Source organism: Phoca vitulina, unplaced genomic scaffold, assembly GCF_004348235.1.
Source record: "Phoca vitulina isolate PV1807 unplaced genomic scaffold, GSC_HSeal_1.0 scaffold56, whole genome shotgun sequence".
NCBI classification, from domain to species: domain Eukaryota; kingdom Metazoa; phylum Chordata; class Mammalia; order Carnivora; family Phocidae; genus Phoca; species Phoca vitulina.
This window is the reverse complement of record NW_022589759.1, coordinates 3,159,221-3,168,957: the sequence shown is the minus strand read 5'-3', so window position 1 is coordinate 3,168,957 and position 9,737 is coordinate 3,159,221. Positions and strand designations below refer to the sequence as shown.

Below are 9,737 nucleotides of genomic sequence, written 5' to 3'. Positions count from 1 at the left end.
GGGGGGGGGGGGGGGGGGGGGGGGGGGGGGGGGGCAGGGGGGGGGTGCGGGGGTGCGCGGTCAGTGTTGGCAGAGCGAGCGAACGCGGGCGGGAAGGGCTGCGGGAGGCGGGTCCTCCAGGCCGCCCGGCACGTCGCAGGTGCCCAGGGCACGTCCCCTCCCCTGCCGGCGCGTCCTTGCTGGGAAGTGCGGAGGAGCGGGAGCCCCCGAGGGGTGTGTGGGGTCAGACGAAGCACGAGGGTCCCTGCGAGGGCGCTCACAGACCCTCCGCAGCTCCGGTTTTCCAGGCAGAGCGCTCTAGGTGGAAGCTCAGGTTCGCCGCCCCCCCTTCCTAGACGCGCTGTTTCTCGCGGGAGGGGGGCCTCAGCTGATGTGGGGGGGCCCAGGAGCGGACAGCGCGCGCCACCCCGAGCGCTGGGAGTGCGAGCACGCGGCTGGCGCGTGCACGGGAGGCAGGAAGGCCTTCCACAAGAGCTGGGGTGGGCCGGCCGCGTGGGCCGACTTCGGGGCTCTCAGCAGTGAAATGAGGGGATGTGAGCAAACCTGAAATTGCCTGTGGTTGTGGGGCTACGTTTCCTTGGTCGGGGGGCGGGGGGAGGACACTTCTGAGACAGGCCCTCGGTTCCAGGCTTTGCTCACACACGCATCCACCACCTGGTTCGTGGAAGGCGTGCTCCTCTTCTCCTTTTTCCAAATCGTAAGGACCCGAGGGAGCTGGAAAGAACAAAGAATCTGGAAAACAAACATCGCTCAGAGATAAGGCAACAGGGAGGGACTCTGCTGTTTTCTCGGAGAGCTCCTGGGGGCAAAAATCACAGTGCGTTGGGCAGCCCCAGATGCCCCCCTGCGTTCAGCATTTCCCTTCCCGTAGCACCTGCAGAAGCCTCCCTTCTGACCTCCCCGCTGCTCCTCCGTCCAAAACAAGCATTGAGCAATCGGGGCCAGTTAGAAATCCCGAGCCCGGAAATAAAGTGGCTGTTGCTTTGACGCCCTTGCACGTCTGTTCGGGGTCCCGACAGGGGCAGAAGCTAGGCTCGCAGGAAGCAGATGGCCTGGCCCACTGTACATTTCGGAATATTTCAACTGCAAGGCTGGCCGGGCTGTTGCATCACTGGGTCAGACGAGGGCCACGGGAAGGAGGCCAGGAGGGGAGAGGAGGAGGAAGGGGGACGAAGGGGGACGAAGGTGGGAAAAGCACCTAGTTCTCAGCCAGGTGCACCTGCAAAGAGCAGCTACAGGGGATGAGGGTTCAAGTCCTGACCGGGTCGCTGATTAGCTGCGAGACACTGGGGAAGGCCTTCCCTTCTCCGAATTTCAGTATCCTTGGCTCGAAATGATCTGTCACGCCCACTTCACATGGCTGCTGTGAGGGTAACTGCCCTGTCCTCAGGTTGCTGTGAGGATGGCATGAGGTCATCCATGCCCGGTGCTCAGGCCCGGCCCGCTGCCCGAGGTGGCGCGTTGGGGCCAGGCTCTGCTTGTGGGCAGGTGGTGTGGGCACGACTGCGCGGACCGCTCAGGGGGCGTAGAACCAGACAGAGGGAGCAAAGGGATTCCCAAAAGGGCCTTCCTGCCCCCCGAGTGCCTCCCTGCTCGCTGCCCGGGAAGTGGACCTCCACGGAGCGCTAGCAAGCTCCCCCACCCTCTGGCTTCCAGCCGAGTCAGCCAGTGGGGGCCCCGGCAGGAGTCGGAGGGAGGAGAGAGGCCAGCGTGTGTCCACCCCAGTCTTCTCCCTGCATCTCCCCAAGTCAGCCGTGCCGCTCCCAGGGCCCTGGTCTACACGTGACTGGCCCTGGGCGCCAGGAACCATTCCCTCTTCTTGTCCCTTTGGGGGCCACCTCCTTGGGTGGTGACAGCCTTGCCCCACCCGTCCTGCTCCTGCACTTTCTCTTCTGGTTCCCTGAGACCAGGGCTCAGCGGATCTGGCCAATCCGGCCCACTGCCTGTCGGTGCCAGCTTGCACCGAACAGGGCGATGCGCCCTTGTTTGCACGCGCCCTGTGGTTGCTCTGACACCACGGTGACAGGGGAGCATTTCCAGCAGACGCCGCACGGCCCCCAAAGCCGAAAACACTCACTGTCTGGTCCTTATCTCAGCTTTCTGGAGCAGCGTGCCGGGCTCTGCCTCCAGCCGGCCGCACCGGAGAGACCGACCCTCCGCGAATCTCCCCAGGGCGCCCGGCTGCCGATCGTTTGATGACTGGCGTCGCGTGCTCTTCACGCGAAGAAGTCCGCTTCCCCGAGTTTCCACGTTCCTGGGAGGAGAGGGTCCTGACATGCTGCAGGTGTCGACGACACCCCTCTTCTCCGAAGAGGAGAAGACCGTGGCTAGGCCCCCGATTGCACCCCCTCTAAGTGTGAGCTGAGGCTGTTCGGGGTGCACCTCGGGGTCACTTCTTCCTCCCAGGGCCGCAGGAGTCGGGGTCTGAGAAGCGTCACACATTTCACTGCGTGCGTGGCCCTGCTCTGGCCACCAGTCGGGGGCTCGCTCCTGGGGACATGCAGGTATCTCTGGTCACTGCTGGAGAGGTGAGGGCTGCTGGTGTCCAGGGGATAGAGGCCAGGTGCCACTCACACGCTACAGTGCACGGGACAGCCTCCCTGCCCCACAACTAGAATCATCCGTCCCCACTGCCAGCGGGGCCAAAGTGACGCCCTGGGGGAGACTCTAATCTTCACGCAGGAGGGACAGCCTCTGCTTTGCTCTCCGTTCAATCCCTAGCACATGGCACCTGCTCAAAGTTCCCGACGCACGAGAAAGCGTTCGCCGCTGGGCGGGCCCTGGGCTGAAGGCAGTATGGGATCCACGTTCCAGCCCGGGGCACAGGCTCAGGGGGGGCTCTGAGAACAGAGGCAGGGCACGTGGTGGCAGGGGGGCGCTGGCCGGGCCCTGATGGACAGGGAGGACAGGGTAGCTGGTGGGAAGGCGTCTCAGGCTGGGGCCCAGACGTGCTGCAGGTGCCAGGTGGGGGCCCCTCTGGAGGTCTGGGGATGCGCACCAGGGAGGGAGACACCAGATTGCAACAGCCGCGTGGCCCAGTGAACGCTGCAGGACTTCCAGCCAAGACACAGTTTACTCAAGAGCCTGTCCTTCGGAAGTTTCGGGGGGGAAGGTGTGGGACATAGGCTGTCCTGAAACTCAAGGTGATTCCCTAAAGTGTGCCTTTCGTTTCCTGAACGTGATGCGGGGGCTGGGATCACTTCCCTCCGTCTCAGGCCTGCAGACCCGGCGGCACCAGAGCTCGGGCCCTGCCCCCTCCGCCGGGGTCATGGCCGCAGGACTCGGTTTCCCCCCGGCAAATGGGTGGGAAGCCACAGAGAGAGGGTGCTCGGGGAAGGGGCCCTAGACCCCGCACAGTGAGCCCGGGGTCCCTGCACTCGCCTTCGCGGGCTCCTGACCTCGCCTGCACCCCACCGATACCCTCCTGTCCCCACTGGGGGGGGACGACGTCGGCTGCAGGGACAGCGCTATCCGGACTCCCCGCTGGTCTCTCTGTGTTTACCACCCACGCACACAGCTCTGGTGGGGAGTCACACAGGCGACTTACACGCCACGACTTCCCATGCATGTGACCGCACTCACTCAACGTCGACGGAGAGCCGGCCAGGCGGTTGTGCTCCCCGGGTCTCACCCCCCGGGCCGTGAGCACACGGGGACCCCCGCCTCCTTCCGCGGCCGGGCGCTCGGTCGGGCTCCACGGATGGCATGGCGTGCGCGGGTGACGCACGCACACACGGCAGAGCTGGGATTTTGGGGTCCCTGCGCGCTGGCACACGGCGCCCACATTCCTGTGCGAGCATGCGCTGCTGTCCTCACCCTACCCGCTCTCAGGCCCACACGGGACACTGGCCCCGGGGCAGGAGGGCTTTGCTCTGGGAGCTGACGACACGGAGGGTCAGGATGGCAAGGGCGGGAGGGGAGAGGCGGCGATGACCCCAGGCAGCAGCTGTGGCCTGTCCCGCCCGGACTCTGTCCTCACTCACCAGCTCCTACGGCACCTCCGTGAGCTCCGAGCCCCCAGGCGGCTCTGGTCCTCGTCCTGCCGGGGCTGTGAACGGAGCTGCTCCCGCGTGAGTGCAGGCGCCTGAGCGGACCCTCGCTCTCGGCTCCCGTGGCTGCGTTCCTGGGCGCACAGCTCCTGGATCACGGGCTAAGCCGATGTGCAGCTTTGTGCGGAAAAGGCCAACTGTCTTCCAAGGTGGCCGAACATTCTGCGTCCCCAGCAGCAGCGAGTGAGAGCCCTCGGGGCTGAGCAGCTTGATTTTCAAACCTTTGGTCCGTCTTGATTCGATGAGGTGAGTGTGGTTTCGGCCTCGGACACCAGAGTGGCATCCGTGTGGGTGATGGGTCGAGGACCCAGCTCTGCTGCTCGCTCCCGAGTGAACGTGGACGGGCCATCGGCCACCACTGTAGTTGATAGCGAGTTTGGTAGAAGCCTCATCTCCCTTGCCCAGAGTCTTAGAAGGTTCCAGAAGGAAGGACCGTGAGGTAGACAAGGGGGAGGCCCCCACCATGTCTGTATGTTAGTGCTCAGAACGAACTTGGGAGGGAGCTCCCTTCATGGCGGGAGGCTCTTTGCAGATGGGGCTGGTTAAGGACCTGGAGATGGGGAGGTGGTCCTGGATGAGCCGGTGGGCCTAGCGTCCCCACAGGGTCCTGGGAGGAGGAGAGGAGGGGCCAGTCAGGCAGAGAGACGGGAGGGCCACGGACCAAGGACTGCGGTGGTCTCTGAGGCTAGAGAAGGGGAGAGAACATTGTCCCTGGAGCCTCCAGAAGGAACCAGTCCTGCCGACACCTTGACTTGAGCCCCGTGAGACCTGCGTTGGACGTCTGACTTCCAGAATCTACGTGTGCGAGAGAGAACAGAAGAGAGCGAAGGTGTGTTTTCAGCCCCGGGGTACGTGGTCGTCTGTACCACGGCTGGAGCAGACGGGAGGCCCAGGCCCAGCGCGGCCCACGGCCCGGGTCCACGGCAGAGACGTGCTGCCCCCCGTCCTCCTGCCCGTCTTTCTCAGACCTGCCTTCTCTTCTGTCCTTTCCCGTGGGTCCAGGGCCCTGACGGGGTCACACGGGAGCTGGGCTGCCCCAGCGCTTTGGGGACTTGGGGCGAAAACCCCAAGGTTGAAAATAGCTCTGTGCCCCTGTGTGGTTAGATTTCTGCTGCTTGGCCTGCTGTGAGGGCGACGGCTCGCACAAGCCACTTCCTCCTGACTCGAGGCTGCCAGCCCGTCCTCACGGGCATGCCCTCCTCTGCCATGCCCTCCGTGGCAGGTCCTGCGTGGCCAGCCCGGGGGGGGCACCGCCTTCCAGCTGTCCACGGGGACGGCCACCACACGCTCCCGGACCCCCGGCCACGGCGGCTGCTAGTTCAGGCGACTGCTTTTCTGTGTGACTGTTACAGTCTTCCTCGTTTTGAGGTTAAAGTCAGTCCTTCCTTTCTCTGGTGTGAAAGTCAACCATGATGCCGTCACAGCGAAGACCATATTTCCACCCGAAACCACGGTGAGTGCAGGGCCTTCTCGAGACGTTCTCCTTAGCTTCCTCTGGGTTCTTGGGCTCGACCTAAAGGAAATTCTTAGTTGGAAAATCTGTACAACATCGGAGGCACATCGTGTAGATTGTGTGGGAGGGAAGGAATCATTTTCTAAACGAGGCTTACAATTTCTGTTTCATTTCAGACACGAGCGTTTCAAACAGTCCAAGGAGATTTTATAAAAAGCCCGTGTTCGCCGGAGAGACACGACCTGACCGTTGCCAGATAGGTGCCCGACTTACGCCCCAGCACATCGGTCGTAGGCGTTTGAGGGGTATTGGATGAAGGGACCACCAAAGGAGAGGCTGTGTGACTGGGTCAGCAATTTGAAAGCGGCCGGAATGTTCTAGAACTTACCCTCACACTGTCCCTCTAATGTGGATCCTGTGTTCTCACTCTGAACCGCTCTGCCCATCAGAGGAGAGTCTTCTCGTGGCCGGAACACCTGCTGAATGGGGACCAAGACCGAGGGCCAGGCCGGGGCGAACTTTCTTGAGCCTGGAGGAAACAGCAAGATTTCGGCTCACGGGCTGTGCTGATGACGGCGAAGGCTCTGAGGGGAACGTGGTGTGTAGGGGAGGAGCTCTGTGTCCTGTGGACGAGAGGGTGTCATCCGGTTAGCAAGGGGACTCACATTCGTGGGAGACTCACATTTGCGGAGGACCACTCCTCTCCCCGCCCCTCCCAAGCATCTTAGCAAACCTTATTCCCATTGCTCAGACGAAGAAACCAAGACTCCGTGATGTAAGCAGATCGCCCAGGTCCGGGGGACAGACTAGAATTGGCCTCGAAGTTGGCCAGTGCCAGGGGCAGTGTTGTTCGACAGCGGACATCCGTCTCCCCACCTCTGCCTTGCTCGCAGAGCCCTGATTCTGTTCCGGCATCTACTCCTTCCCCGTGTGACTCAGGGAGAGGGTCCCCTTCTCAGACCCAGCCGTAATTCCTGACCCCTCCTATGACAGCGATGTCACCCCCTGGCCCCGACGGTGATGCCCACACCGGGCAGACACCATCTGCAGGGGGGCTTCCGGGAAAAGTCTCCTCACTCCTTGTCGGCTGGAGGCCGGGGCCGGGGAGGTGACCGAAACGCGCCTCCCTCTTGCTGCCAGCCTGTGGGTGATGCTGACGGCAGGTGGCAGGGGAGTGCCGCCCCCCCGCCAGCTCTAGGATTCCTGGTTTCTAGGGCAGACACCCCCTCGAGTCCGGAGTTTGCTCCTTGCAGCCCCCAGCATCCCGAGGCACAGACCTGGTCCCCTCTCCTCCCCACACGAGCTGGAGAAGCCCCAGGTCTCTGCAGCCTCAGCCCTGCCACTTACAGAAATGGCCTCTCCGGGCCTCCCCCTGCTCTCCCATACTGCCCAGCTCCCGGTGTGGCCGGGGGGAGTGACGTACCACATGCAAAGGCAGGCCCTGTCGGGCTGTCACCCCACCTTCCCGTGCCGCTAGCTCTGCCGCTCCCGGGGGACGGGCACCCCTCCGCTGGCTTTGCTCGTTCTTCCTCAATAGGTCTGGGCACTTTACATGCTGATGAGTTAGTCGGTGGTCGTGACACCAGGCCTTTCCGATCCGCCTGGGAGAGGGTGGCTGGGCCTCTGAGGACGGTGGTGCGGCCCCGACGGGTCCTGGCCACGAGCTCGTGGAGGGCCGGGCCCCGTGGCGTGTCCTCGTGGGACCCAGGCGCCCCTGCGCTCGAACTAAGCCAGAGAGGAGCTTGCTGACAGGACGCCGGGGACTGGAGGAGGGGGCCAGAGGCCAGGAAGCCGCCCCTCGCTTCTTGGGGGCTTGTGTGCTGGTTTCGAGGCCCACCCAGCTGCAAGGGGGCCTGGAAAGTGAACATCCAGCATTTTCGGCCCCTGGCTCCGGGATGGGAGCGTCCCTCAGCAGCAGAAGGGCCTTGAAGGCGGGGTGGCCCAAATCAGACACGGATACTCTCCAACGTCACCAGCAGGTGTCCCATCCACACTGCCCAGGTAAGTAAGAGCGAACCGTCCTCTACCTCCAAGACAGCTTTGTTCTGGGGTCTTGACGGGCAGTGTGTGGTCAGCAACGACTTGAACCAGGGGTTTGCCGTGTTTTTCTCTGGGTGCTCTGCTTTTGAACCCTGGAATTTGTGACCCATCCCTGCCGATTAAAAGCCTCTAGATAACCGCGAATACGCTGGTCAAGAGAGTGACCACTGCGGTGCAACCGTGCCCCCCGTGCCCAGAAACGTCTCGAGCGCTCCTGCCGTCCCCAGTCCGGTCACGGTCGAGGGGAACGACGCCCTGGCCTTCCTGCCGTTTCCTGCGGCCGTCGTGGCGGGGTTACGGCAAACGGAGCGGCTCAGGGCAACACAGCATATTCTCCTACAGTCTGGGGCCCCAAGGTCCGGCATCGGGGCTCAAGTCAGGATCCTCTCCCTATTTTAAGGTCAGCTGATTAGTAACCTTAATTCCGCCTGCAACCTTAGTTGCCCTTTGCCATAGGCCGACACACGCTCGGGCTCCGGGGAGGGGGCCTCAGGATCCTGCCCACCACAGCGGACTAGGCAGGGCTCTCCCAAGTTCCGAGAAATGCACCTTCCCTTCTCTCGCCTGTCCCGTAGCTAATTACGGCACGCTCCTCTCCACTACACTCAACGTTCTCTCTCGCAGATATTTGGGTATTTAACGATCCCACGGATGCTCGCTGACCAGCCACGTGCCACGCCTGGGTCCACACCCACGAGTGAAACAGGCTCCTGTCCCGTGCAGCTCTTGGTCTCCCGGACGACAGTTCGCACCTCTGGAGCGCTTCCTGTATCGCCGCTTCCGGCTGCACGACCACCTGGGGGATGACTGTCATTGTCATTCCTCTCTTACAGATGGGGAAACCGAGGCACAGCCGGTTCCAGGTCACACGGCCTGCTGATCACTGGCACAGCTGCGGGAATGCAGGGGTGCCGCACTTAACCTTTACTCTCCTCTGGTGCCCACTACGGAACATACTGTGAGAGCAGAACATCACGTCGCACGTCGGAGAAACATGGCGGCTGCCCGTGGGGGGCACGCGGCTCAGCAGCGCAGGCCGGCCCCCGCTCTCTGCGGATGTGGAGACTGGAGCTCAGACGCCATTCTTCTCGCGCTAGAATCCGGGTCTCCTGAACCTGGTGGCCTTGTCCTTCGGAGGCGTGGCATCCTACGGTTGACAGGGACCTCAGAGCACCTCCTCCGTCCCCAGGGCAGGGCTCCCGACCGCAGCACCCTGACCGCTGATCCCTCCCAGTCTCCGTGGGTCCATCCTACATCAGGATGGACTGAGCGCGGACTGGCTGCGCTGTCCCCTACGGCCGGTCCTCCGATGGCCGTCGCACGGAGTGGGGCCGCGTGCCCCCAGCCAAAGATCAATCCTGTGCCCCATCCGGGCCAGAATCTGCTCTCAAGATGGGGCCTGGGCATCTGAATAAAAACACCACCCCAACTTTAAAAGCCATCTTAGATTTATAGAGAAATTACAAAAATAGGGTAGGGGGTTCCCATTCACCCCCCAGGCCCCCCCCTTTTACTAGCACCTGCCCTTATGGTATGGGACTCTGGCACAATGAACGGACCAGAGTTGATCCGTTACTATCAGCTAAGTCCGTGTCTTATTCGGATTTCCTTGGCTTTACCTGACGTCCTTTCTCCGTCCCAGGATCCCACGCTGGGTTCGGCCGTCCGGTGTCCTGAGGCACCTCTGGGCTGTGGGTTTCTCAGACTTGCCTCGACAGCTTTGGGGAGCACTGGCCAGGCTGAGACTGCCCCTCAGTCTGGGTTTGTCTCGGGGAGACTGGAGTTACAGGTCGTGGACGGAAGACCCAGAGCTGAGGGGCCCTTCTCAACCCGTCCTGTCACCGGACTCCTCGCGGCGGATGCTGCCCTGGGCCGCCTGGCTGAAGGAGCGCCTGGCAGGCTTCCCTGCTGGACGGTTTTCCGAACCCCTTTCCGTGCTCTGGCAGAAACAAAAGGATGGGTTTCACCAGCAGAGCTCACTCTGGCTGGACTTCCCCGCCGCCTTCCCTCGGAGGGCAGGCAAGCGTGCATTTCAGTTGGGAGGAGATGGAATTTTTGAGTCAGCAAATTTGGGATTTGGCATCTTAGGTCTGTCCCAGACTTATCGGTCTGGGTTTTCTCAAACCAGAGCGTGAAACTCAGGGCCTGACCCTGCCGCAGGTGGACCACGGGGCCTGTCCCCCAGCTGGTATACT

General features: G+C 62.7%; 2 long non-coding RNA genes across 2 annotated transcripts in view; both read right to left on the bottom strand.

The window, feature by feature from the left end:
• The window catches only part of LOC116623037, a 5,135-nt gene extending 4,364 nt beyond the window's left edge, over nucleotides 1-771 (bottom strand). The window contains exon 1 of the long non-coding RNA XR_004297661.1: nucleotides 544-771. This is a non-coding gene — a long non-coding RNA (uncharacterized LOC116623037). The remainder of the gene's footprint in view (nucleotides 1-543) is intronic.
• Nucleotides 772-2,034: 1,263 nt separating this feature from the next.
• LOC116623038 lies at nucleotides 2,035-9,622 on the bottom strand. The gene is made up of 4 exons (XR_004297662.1): nucleotides 9,162-9,622; nucleotides 5,891-6,125; nucleotides 3,984-5,562; nucleotides 2,035-2,254 (listed from the first exon to the last, which is right to left on the bottom strand). It is a non-coding gene; the product is annotated as an uncharacterized LOC116623038 (long non-coding RNA).
• Between the last annotated feature and the right edge of the window lie 115 nt (nucleotides 9,623-9,737).